Source organism: Ips typographus, linkage group LG4 (assembly GCF_016097725.1).
Source record: "Ips typographus isolate SLU linkage group LG4, UJ_Ityp_2.0, whole genome shotgun sequence".
NCBI classification, from domain to species: Eukaryota; Metazoa; Arthropoda; class Insecta; order Coleoptera; family Curculionidae; genus Ips; species Ips typographus.
Window position 1 is genome coordinate 8475217 of NC_138425.1, and position 12976 is coordinate 8488192.

Genomic DNA, 12976 nt, shown 5'->3' on the forward strand with positions numbered 1-12976 from the left:
TTTTTGAAGCCCTATTCGTAAGTGAAAGGAAAGCCCCAACTTTGGAATCACCCTGTATATTACGTAAAACCATTTTGCAAATGCAATATTAACTTTGGGGTTTTTGAATTGTCACACTTTTCTGCACAACCAAATCGTAATTCATTTATGTCAAAAAATAAAATTTGCCTAAATCTAATATGTACTAAGATTACAAAAGAGATTTAAATAGACTGTTATGATATAACAGTGACATTAATTATTGTTAAATGTGTTTTTTGATTAATGCTGCCAAAAATGATAATAATAGACCTCCACCTTAAAGTGATTTCAGTTGCTGTTTTTATTGTCTGTTTACTCTTATCGTGAGTGATACTGGAAAAAACGTTATTACTTAAAAACAATGTTGTAAGTGCCATAAGGCAAATGGATATTTGAGGAAAGCGTCAAAAAGACGTATTTTTCAGAGATGATGTTTTAAATCTCCCAAATATTGTTTGCTGTATTTTTTGGTGAGTATCAACCACTAGATCTGGTAAATATTTAACTACTTACGCAGAAAATACATAATAGATACAGAGAAAATAGAATTATTATTGATAATATCTATCCAAATTTAAGTAGAATAATTTTAATACAAACTTGGCACAACTAATTAGTATTCGACCAGTTTAAATCTGATAACATTTTGGATTAACCTCCAATATAGAAAGGTCCCATAAAGCAATCCAGTTTAGTTAAGTTCATAGAGCAAATAACAGGGGCAATAACGCAGGTAATCTAAACCTCCATTTAACTTTAGGAAATAGCGTCACATGCATGTTTTATAACATCCAGAAAACCGGGACTGGTGCCGTTGCGATTCCCGTGCGGATTCCCGACCAGTAAATATGGATTTTTGTTTCTCAACATTCTGAGTGGCTAATTGCTCCCCCGATGCCGTTAACTTTCCCCCAAACTTCCAGATGACATATGATTAACGATACTTTGTTGGGACATTTAAATTATGGCCTGGAAACTATTATTTTCTGTAAATGGTTGCGCGCGGTCTAAAGTGGCTATTAATAACCGCTGGTCCGGATTTTTACGTTTCGCCTTTAGAAAATGTTAATTTACCGGAATGATAAATTTGTGGCGTTTCCAGAAAGGCGGTCTATTAATACGACAGGATGCTTTGTTGTTTTACATCTGTTTTTAAATGTCTGCTAAATAGAAGATAAATATACACGATGGCTTGGACGTTAACGATCTTGTATTAATATGCAGCGGGTGCTAAAAGACTGCCGTTGTTCCAGAGTCTATTTCAGTACGAAAAAATCTAAAAAAAATGTGGAAATTAACATCATCGCTCTCCATCAGGATTGCTATTATTCAGCATCAAAATTGAATTGCAGACAAATTATTTTCGGAAAACACGAGGGGATTTTTCCTAATGGCAAAGTAATGTTCGCAGGCCCATCGCTTTGTTAACGCTGGCAGGTGGCTATATTAAGTTCGCTAAGAATGTGATCCGACATTTCGAGACGACTGTTATAATCCGATTATTTTCTTTTTGGATAAATTGTTTTTCCCCTCTTATTAGATTACTTGGGAATGGCTGAGCCCCGTTGAGTAGGTAATGCCTTTTTTCGGTTTGCGGTATATTGGATCCAGCATACTTTTTTCCCCGTCTTTCTTTTCTTCTTAACTCAAAATTAATTAACTCAAGTTTTCAAATAATAATAAATTTCTGGTGCGTATATCGGAAAGGGATCGTTAACAATAGTAATTGTACCAAAGGGAAGTTAACGACAGAAGTTGTAATAACATCAGCGACAAAGATAGTGTAAAGACATTTTCGCGAGAGGAAGTCCTAATTAGATTGAGAGTCATGGAAATTGACTACCGAGAGAAAGTTATTTCAAAGACTGTATCGTTAGCAAACAGGCGTCTATTCAACGAGGAAACTTTAGCTCTGGCTTCTGATGAGGAAACCCGGAAGAAATATATTCCTCTCTTGTAAAGATGTAAGAACAGAAAACTTTCGGATAAAGTTCCAAAGATGTATAATTTATTAGTAGTTAAATTTAGAAAAAAAGTAGTATTCATAATACTTCGTGAACTTTAAATTGAGGATTTATTTATCTTAGAGTAAGTTGGTGTGAGGAAATCAGACTAGAAGAGGTTTAGCAATGCCTAGCATCAATCAACATCAACCTTGTTATTTTAAATGGAACTCTCTGTAGCTTCTTATAAATTCAAAATCGCAATGTGTTTCAAATCATTGTGACCGTTTCCGAAATTTTGCTACATTTAACGTTTTTTTATTGAAATCAGTACAATGGAGTCGTCTACCAAAAAATTTGTTTGTATTAATTAGTAGTACTCTAGATATATTTAACTGCAACAAAACGTTAGTAAAAACCACACTAATTTGTTTGTCTATTGAAATGAGAGAAACAAAATATGTATGAACGTATGTCTCATATGAATTTTTACGAAATGTCAAAGTTTCTACTTTCAAAGTTTCACTGAATCACATTCTAATGTCGTTGCAGACGACAGGTTGCCATATTTACTTTAAAATACAGAATGTTTTTTAAAATGAATAATTCGCCACCCGACTCTAACCTTCCACCTACGTTACGGAAACGAAGAGTCTCTAATTACGTCACGGGGGATCGTGCCTGGCTCATTTTAACATTATATTTAAGCCTTTTATAAAAATACTGGCAATTTAATATTGAAAAGCCAGACTTAATAGCACGTTGTAAAGCATAATCTGTATTAAGTTTATATTTTGAACTATAAATTGAAAATTGATTGAAATCCATAAATGTCTAGTTACCATCCTCTGTTGAACACATTCTGTATAGTCAGAGAAAACTATAAACAAATTCATAACTTGATCAGGTAACTGTGAAATTCATGATTTATTAGAAATTTAGAAATATTGACAGTGTTTTTTTAAAACGTTTCTATCAAGATGTGTTTGACAACCTGGTGTTACTGTCGTACGAGGTAGATAGATATTTTCTCAAATACGTGGATTTTAGAGCTGTCATTCGATCTTACCCTATTTGGTTGAACAACTTGATTTGATGACATAGGAATTATGATTACATAGAAGAATCGCAAGTGGAAAAGAACGTCCTTGACACTTTTACAGTTTTTCAGATTGTAAACGACTTTTGTTAGATTTAGAGAGTAGAGAGAACAAAGACCAAATTACAGATACTACCAATATGTAATATTTTGTCAATCAATAATTCCTTCATCACTGTGTTATTAATATTTCATTTGGCTGTTTAGTATTTTTTATTAAAGTAAATATATTTTTTGAATGCTTACTTGAATATTACTAGAACATACTGTAATCTTCATAAAACGATTTATATATTAAAAGTGAAAAAACTTACTTAAACCCAAATGGTCAATTGTTATCCAAGTTTTCACATCACCTTCAAATGCAGATATCTCACATGGATTAAGTTTTATTTTATTGCGCGGATATAAAACAGGAAAACAAAGCAAACCAAACGTAGGGGGAAGAATTTATCGTCTTGGCGGCGCGAACTTTCTTTCAAAGCCTGATTAATCCCCGCGCTACTTTAGACGCCACGAGACTAAGAAAACCGTACGTAGCTCGAGATTTATGTTTATGTTTTCGGAAGTTTATCGAGGGTCTGTTTGATATACTCCCAAATATTCTGGTATTCCGAGTGCCGGACCAAAATCAACTAAGGCCATCAAGATTTCAGTTTGTATGCTCAACTACGGCAACTAATTCTGTCAGCGTTGTTTCTAGCTACGACTCGTTTCAAGGGGGGTATGCGATTTATATTCATTTATTCAGATTTTATTGGACTATGCATACAAAAAGAGAGAGCGTGACCTGTCGTTATTTTTAATTTCCTGTCGGCAACGGCCGAATCACCCCACTATATGCCGAAATTCCAAAGCGCTCAGAAAATTTTTTCCCCCGCGCCTTAGTTAGTCCATAGTTGGAAAACTCCAGAGAGTCCAGCACATTGAAAGAAGCGCTAATTTAAAGGCTTCTTCAGCATTAACTGACCGGATCTAATGATCCCATTTATCATGCTTAATATAAAAATAACAGAAAACGGTCATTACTCAACGGCGGAGCAGCTGAAGAATGTTTTAAAAGTAAAAACTCGCGACGGTTCTCGGTATATTCCCTTGACTTGTCGAGTGGATCGTAAAAATACCATTACCGACTGCGGCAATGAAAAGTTTCCATGATAAATGAAAGCACGACTTTTCAAGTTAGTTTCTGCCCCAAAGTTTCATTGAAACTCCGCAGACCGTTAACAGTCATGTCACCACAACAAAGAAACAATTAGAAAACTTCGGATTGAGTCGGGACACTGTGTGCAACGAAATATTGACTTCAGGTTCTTCAAACGAATTTTGGTCAATAACTTTTTATAGTTAAAAGCATAGTTATACACACAGAGAAACAAAAAAATAGTGTCCGTAACTGAATTGGTTGTCTAGCAATGAGCTATGTTGTGTGTTTTTCTTCAAACTTGGTTTTTAGAGGACACGTCCCTGAACGGTATGGGTTAAGTTAGACTGGCAATTTTTGACAGATTTCCTTCGGACACTTCTTCAAAAATACTTCTAGAGGCCTCTGGAAATTGAAAAAGTAGTGGCTAGTGGCTTCCTTTTGAAAAAGCTTGCATTTTTTTCTGTATTTTGGCATTTCTGGTTTTTTTTTTTTGGTTCTGACGTTGTTTTTTTGATTTTTGGTATGTGCATAGGACAAATTTGTTGTAATAACCTTTCTTGTAGGTGTAGAACATTCTGGAGGTTGTATCAATCGGCAAATACATTCATGTTAAGCAATTTAACGCCGATGCATTATCGTGCAAGCGCTAATCAATTTGAATTTCAAACAGAGTGACTAATTAAGCGCTGATCTACGTCAACAACAAACTGCAAACAAAATAAACTGCGAGAATCGGCGCAATGGCCGAGCACCAGAAATGCGGAGAAATTAATTTCGCGTTCGCATTTCGACGGTTCCGTTTGTTTAAAACCGTTGTTGCTTTCAGTTTGATATACTTGAACGCATTTTCGTTCTTCTCTCTCACACTTGCTTTATAATCCTCCGGCATTATCCGAGATTAATTAGGTTTGAAACAAGCAGGATATTAAAATGTCGTGCATCAACCAACCAGTCCAGACAGAGTTTAGATTAGTCAGTAGAAAATTAAGAAAGGATCAATTCTAAGCAAAATTGGTATTCTATGATTGGGAAACTTTGTTAAGTAGTTTATCGCAACTGTCAGATAACATCTATCAATATCTGTCTGGCATTGTTAGAAACTATCTGATAATTTTCCTACAGAGCCACGGTAATGATCATTATAAATCGTTTTCTTAAAAAATTCCATGTGGCATTTCTTGAGTTTTTTCGGTCGAAATGATCGGTCAGCTATCAAACGCACCTGAAAAATTGAACGGCAAAATTTCGTTTTATATCTGGAAAATCAATTTCGTAATCTGAAACGGCCGCGTGCCCTTCGTTGAATACCAATTTAGCAGACTGTCAGGCAAAGTGACCATTCGATCTCAGGCACAAATCGAGTTTATTCGACACGGCGAAACACGATTTATCTCACAGAAAAATAATCCAATTATCGTTCTGCTCGTTTATTTTTCGGTATCTTTTACCCTCGCCGAGATAAAACTACGTAATTTCTGGAACGAGTACGCGTTCTTGATATTGCTTTTGACCCTTCAGTACATTAGTTAATCATTTTTTGATTTTTATATTTTTGATGTGACTGTTAACATGATAAATGGAAAGAAATAGTGTTCCTTACCTTTTTTCAAGAGCAGATTTAGGTCGTATTTCAAAAAGTCACACCTCGTGGATTTAAACAGATATTCCAGCCACACGAAAAGCCATTTTTAACTGTCGAGACAAGAAAGAAGAAACGCCGTTTTATTTGATCTTTACTTTGCAGCACGCCCGGGGCGCGTTATTTCCTCCGTTTTCCCCGGCCTAACGGCGTAATTGAGTGATTATTTACTCTGTTCCTGGCTTTAATTAAGCAAATCTTTGTCACAATATTGACGCTTTATGGAATTAAGATTAAAGCTCCGATGCCCGCGCGCATTAAAAAGCCACGGGAGGCCGTTTAATACCGGTTTTTAGCCGTTCTGGAAAAATGTACCTCGTCCAATGCAAATTCCACTTTTTAACACGGAGAAAAATCGCTTTTCCTCAGATTTTCAATTAGGCCGTCACGTTGTCGACCCTACCGAGCTAATTAAAATCGGTAAGATTGCTACCGCTTTCTTTAGGCTGTCTTTCTTGCCCTCAATTAGGTTACAAATCAAAAATGATTCTCTTTTACCAAGTTTATTTTTATATTACGCATAATATTGAAGATTACATAGATATAATGCAAGGCTAAAAATAATTTATTACCTACAACGAGCATGGTAATAACTCATTACATCATTTCAAGTTACGTACACTAGTGTGATAAAAATATCTTATTATGTTACTCAAAGTTAGAGCTATACGTTAGTCGTAAATAATAGTTATTTACAATACTAGTGTGGTATAGTCGGGAGTGGGAAAGATTGCCAGAGAGAGCACAAACGGATTCATTAATTTGCCATACCACACAAATAATATATTTTTGAGACACAGAAATGAGTCCTTTTTCAATTCTAACTTACATTCACGTAATGTTACCTACGACCGTCAGTGTAAAGAGCCAATTGCGCATAGCTTTCAGTTACGTAATGACCCTCTTTACGTACAGTTGTAGAAAAACTCACAGTTTTACGGTCGGCCATGATATAATCCAGAAAAAAATTGTTTTTGTTTTCTTTTCTTGCTTTATCAGAGCATATTAGATGAAGTTCATCAGGTAATGCATTGCTCATACGATTTTAAGTAAATAAAATGCTTCTTACAGAACTAGATACGTAATATGTTATCTGATGTGTACTCTTAGGGTAGCGGTAAAATCAATTATTGCCACACTAGTGTGGTAAAATCGTTTATTTTGTAACTCAAAGTGAGCTATGTAATGAATCATTATCATGCTAGTCGTAAATAACATTTTGTAAATTACTTGTGTGGTATAGTAAATCAATAGACTTGTATTATCACCACTCACTCGTGATTATAAAAATGCTCATACCACACTAGTAACGTAAACAACTATTTTGTCCGATGTGTAGTTGGTTGGTAGTAGCCTCTGTAAGGTATTTTTTCTTAAGTGGTATTGGTTGGATTAGGCCATAAAAAAGCAGACGTTTATTGTCTACCACGAGTCGACGTTTCGACCACTGCTGGTGGTCATCCTCAGGACTGTGTAGTTTAAAACGTCTTAGTAAAGGTCTTCAAAATGTAGGACACATGTAACTCCATCGTTGCACACATTTATAAATTGAATTATTTGTTCTAGATTCAATTTTGTACTATTTATTTTGTTTTACAGTAATCAGCGTGCTTGTAATGTGTAGTGGGATTCACTTCTTGTACGCTTTGAACACAATTTAACTCGGTTATTTCGATGTTTCTTCGAGTCTAACTATTTTGTCCGATATGTCTAATTTTGAATGATTCCAGAATGTGTTTTGAAGGACTGGTGATTTACTTATCGTTCGGCTAACCAGAAAGTAAAATACATACATTTCCTCAAAAATGTTAATTATGAGAGAGTTGAGTTGAGAAAAAACAGCTTTTCTTATCTTGCTATATTATAGTTATTTTATTATAGTTTGTTTAAAACTTTTGTAGTGTACATGACTATTTATTGAATTTGAAATGGAAATCAAAACAATCTCGTTTATTCTCTGGATCCCTCTCAAATATCGTTTGAAACAATAAAATTCCGTCAGTTTTCCCTCGAACTTCATTTAAATAATTTATGAGGGCAAACGCAATTAATTCGGCGTGTATCCGAGAATAAAGCCAGTTTATTTTATTAAAATTAAAACCGTCTGCTTTTCCCAATAAAAGCGGAGCTTCGAACTCAATCAGCTTTCGGTATTGACGTTGTCGGACCAGGCGATGCATATTTATGGCGGAAAAAGCGGTCGCCGAAACGATCCATATTTAAAATCTTTAATGCCGAAATTGTTGTAACGAATGGATTTTCGGACGCCAAAACACAAGGCGGAAATTTCCAAATCAGCGAGCGACTCTTGAAGTTTCTAGTTAGTTGGGGAAAGTTTCTGGCGAAAAGCTCAGACACCGGTAACAAGCACGTCAACCAAAATAGGAAAACATTTAGGAAACTTGAAATTGAGTTTCAAAGGAAAATATTGAATTTGGGGTGATATTAAGATGGGGCTCTAACGAGCGCGGCTCTTCTCTTTGTGGCATTATGTCAGTTTGCTTTATGAGGTTTGCTAATAGATTTAACTGAACACTGTTAATCCCTCTCTGAAATATATTCACCCTTCTCTTTGCTGTTGTTTATTTGACAGGACGAGACCGTACACAATTTGCTACCACACCTTTTCAGGTAAACCTAACCTAAGTTTGTTGATGTATGCCAACAGTTAGAAATGTTAATAAGTCAATGAGATATAAGTTTTTTTTTCTAAAACTTCCTACTTTCTATTATTAACTTAAGAAGCTTTTGAACTAATTACATACAAATTGAATTATATTCAAAAACATACACAATATCAGATCCAACCGATTGAGGTCTGGGGATCCTCAATGATATACCAACAATTTAGATCATTTGTTTGCCCATTTACTTTTTAGCAACTACTTATGCCCCAATATTTCTTAAACCGTAAAAAATTCAGAAAAAGTACAAAAATTCTCTATGTTGCCAAAGTTATCCCATCTAAACTAAAGATTACATTTGTTTCATTAAGAATACATATTTTGTATGTCATGACAAACTGGAATACGTGATAATAATTATCTCACAGTTTTGTCAGCCTGACAACTCTGCATAAAATAGGTAACTGTGTACCAAATAAGTAGAACGTTTGCTAGAATGAGGAATCTTTACGTAAAAACCGTCCAGTATGTTTTCTGTCAATGTCAGATTTTCTGCATATGAATTTAGCCCAACCATTGATCATTGTATATGATCATATGTATTCCTATATATTCAATTAAATTAATATTATTTTAACGACATGAAGTGGATATAAACCACAATTATTATACCTTATAACAGTTTCCTTCTTCATAAATTTACCCGCTTATTTGGTATACGTAAAAACGTAAAAATGTAACCAACACCGATACAAATCACCATATTTATGATGACATTAAACTATGAAATATTAACGAAATTACCCTGTCGATACACGAACTACACAAAACTCACACCCCCATAATTCAACAAACAAATAGCAAAACAGAAAAAAAATACAACACAACCGGAAATTATACGACCAAAAGTTGGTTCCCTCAGGGTTTCATTAGCGCCATATTGCACCCGATATTTTCCCTCTAAACTTCCACGCGGACCAAAGTTTTCTAATTGTTTTCCTATTTCGGTGACACGCTTGTTAACGCTCTATGGAGTTTCGATGAAACTCGGGGACCGACTTGAAAAGTCGCGTTTTCATTTATCGCCCAGAAACTTTTCATTGCCGGTCCGATGTAATGGCATTTTTAGAAACTGTCCGAGAGGAAACATCTTCTAGTTATAGCGCTAAAATAGAATGACATCTTTGAGAGTTATATACGTCCGTCTAGTTGAGATTGGAAAGTTTTGCGGTGAAGGAAATTCATAAATTCGGTATTTTGGCACAAAATTGGTGAACTTTCACGTCATTTCCCACTGAAATTTATTTACATTTCGGGTAAATTTTAATAAAACATTGTCGCGCCAAAGTAACCCAGTTAAGATTTAGAGCTGAAATTCTGGAATTAGCGATGTAAATGCCGGCTTTCAAATATTTAAATATTAAACGTATTCCAGGTTTCTTGGATAAACATGGAAACTTGGAAGCGCTTAATTAGAAGCCTGATGGAATATTTATGCTTACCTTTTAAGGCAAAGTGCGGTTTTCCAGACTCGATAGAATGGTTAAGAAGTGGAATATTTACCCCGAGCCAGATGAATTTAAATAACTTTTTACTGTACGGACGTGGATTGTAGAATGGCGTTAAACCTCGAAACGTTATATTAAAATGGAAACCATCACAAAGCAGTTTGAACATATTCCAATTTCTGAAACTGGAAAAGCAATATGTAAAATTTAAATCTCGAGAGACTGGCGGTAAATAAGTAATGCCTGGGATTGTATTGTTCAGAAAACCATAGAAGAGCAACGTCAAAAATGTATAAGACAGTTTTGAATGAAGAAGCTGTTTCTCTCAACCTTTTTTTGTCGATACTAAAAAAACTCCCCTCAATGCTTTACATCAGCGCAGAGAAAATGTATTATGGTCTCGGAATATTGAAATTTATTCTTCAGTTCTGTTTCTTGTCCTTCGAATTTTATTGTTCAAACGACACGGAAAGTATATTTTACCTGACCAGGTCTTTTAGAACTCCCCCTTGATCTAGTTAATATTCAGAAAGACTAAGAAAAATCAAATAAACCATCGAACAACTTTTCGAAATCCACAAAAAATTGTATAAATGAACGTTCCGCGCATTTAAATGATCCCACCCTATTTCCGAGACGTATTCTCTTTATTTCCTACTGGCTGCTATGTATAATATTATTTACTGTTTTCTTATGATTTGCATTTCGGATATTGCTTTCGACAATTTTCTTCATATCGAATTCTGGATGTGTTTCGCCTGCGGGAAATAACTTTATTATTTATTGCATTTTTAATAGAAGAATATATTTGCCACTGGTAAATTTTAAACGGCTGTCAATTGCTGAAACTGGAGAGAATAATGTAGTTGTAGTCAAAAGTATAAAGTAATTTGTGGGCCAATATTTTTATATTCCTCAGTATTGTATTACTTGTAAGTAGTTCTAGTATTCATAATGCTTTTTGACGAATAGTCGCTTCATCACTATCATCAATGAAGTAATATTACAATAGTCTTCTTTAGGGATTGCAATCAGTTTTTGAACTAGCCAAAAAGTTAAGTAACCAAATTTTAGGTCATTAGTCAGTAAAATTTGAAAATAAAGGTAGGAAAGCCATTTGTAATGTTTGTTTACGCGTATAGGTTTTCATGGCGGAAACAATAACTTTACGCTGTGGAGATTTAATCAGTTTTACTGCCCGCCTCTCAGACGATACAGATACAAAAACCATGATTAACAAAAACAACATAACAACGACTGGTAGCTCAAGAAACATTTTTTCTTCTAACTACTAAAAATAAGAAAACAATTAATAACTCTTGCTGCTAGTCAGAAATTTTTATTTAATAAACATGTCTGGTAAGACAGAAAAATGAGTTAGAAAATATAAATTGTCAAACGTGCTCCATACATCATTTTGTCTAATTTATCTACATGAAAGTACTAAAATAAACAAAACACTGTAAATTTCATAGAAACGCACATTGGGAAGAAGAGACATTGACAACGGGCCGTAAAATAAAACATTAATCATACTACTATTTGTTCAAATTTTGCGGGAGTAATCTTACACTTTCAAAAAGAAGTAGTAGTCCATTTTCTTTCAGTGGAGTTGTACAAGTACAAAAGGAAGGGAATGACACGCAGTCGTCTCCACAATACTTTATTTCGACCTTCAAAAGGTAAGGCCTGCTCTACTAGTTTCGGACATATAAATGGCCATCTTCAGGAGCTACAAGAATAACTTAGTCTCAACTCGACAATCAATGCGCGGGCTGTCTTTTTAGAAAGGGGGAGACAGTGAGACCCATGTTGTGAAGATTTTGTGAATTTAAAGTTGTTAAAGGTGGGAATAAAGCTGATTATGGAGAAAAAAAAACTGACACCACATATTTAAAAGACAGGGCTGGGTTAGACCCTATGGGGAGAAAAAGATAATATCAGATACAATCCACCATCCACGGCAGAGGCGAACAGACGATCAGCTTTATTCTCACCTTTAACAACTTTAAATTCACAAAATCTTCACAACATGGGTCTCACTGTCTCCCCCTTTCTAAAAAGACAGCCCGCGCATTGATTGTCGAGTTGAGAGTAAGTTATTCTTGTAGCTCCTGAAGATGGCCATTTATATGTCCGAAACTAGTAGAGCAGGCCTTACCTTTTGAAGGTCGAAATAAAGTATTGTGGAGACGACTGCGTGTCATTCCCTTCCTTTTGTACTTACACTTTCAGTCTAACATAACAAGTAATTTACTATACAGTTTACGATGTAAAATGTATTCAAAGTAGTAGTTTGTTAGTTTATTTCTGAAGCATTTACAATTCACAATTTACAACAATTTGCAATTACAATTTTTTTAAAAACAACATAAACAGTTTTTTCAACTTTTGCCTTAAAAATAATAGAAAATAGAAATGGCCACTTTTCTTATTAAAGTGACGATAGAACTGTTTGTAACTTAGATTTTTAATAAGATTTATTAAAAATATTTAATTTTCTGATGTGTTAGTTTATTTTATTTCCGATTTTGTTTGGTATTTTAGATATTGGCCTTTTTTTAGCTTAGCAAAGGTCTTTTTTTTAAAATAACAGGATTAACCTCTACAAACTTATATGTTGTAATACACCGTTGAAAAGGTAAAAATCAACAGAATAAAATGACGTAAAAATATATAGGATGTTCCATTTAAAAAAATGTAACTTACTGTCATATGTCAGAAACTAAACGGAATAGAAAAAAACTGACTACACCCATTGGATTCTACATGAAAACTACTACTGGGAACCGTTCTTCCTTTTTTGATAACTTTAAGAACAACTGAAATACAGAAAAGGTTCAAAAATTACCAATTTTCGAAAACCCCCCGTATCTTTGAAACAAGAGAAGTTTGCGCCGCCCACTTTTCGCCAGTCATCTCAGCTCATAAAAAGAGATCAGAACACGTATGCTACTTTTTTTCTATCTATTACCGTTTTCTCTGTACCCCGTAA

At 34.5% G+C, this 12976-nt stretch overlaps 1 protein-coding gene across 5 annotated transcripts in view; it reads right to left on the reverse strand.

The window, feature by feature from the left end:
* The window catches only part of aus (argus), a 95102-nt gene that overhangs the window by 65963 nt on the left and 16163 nt on the right, over window positions 1-12976 (reverse strand). The window contains exon 1 of one of the 5 annotated variants that reach the window (XM_081979104.1): window positions 3378-3648. The exons of the other annotated variants lie outside the window; for them this stretch is intronic. The gene's annotated coding sequence lies outside the window, so the exon portion shown is untranslated. Of the gene's footprint in view, window positions 1-3377; window positions 3649-12976 lie in introns of those variants that run through there. 5 annotated transcript variants of the gene reach the window in all.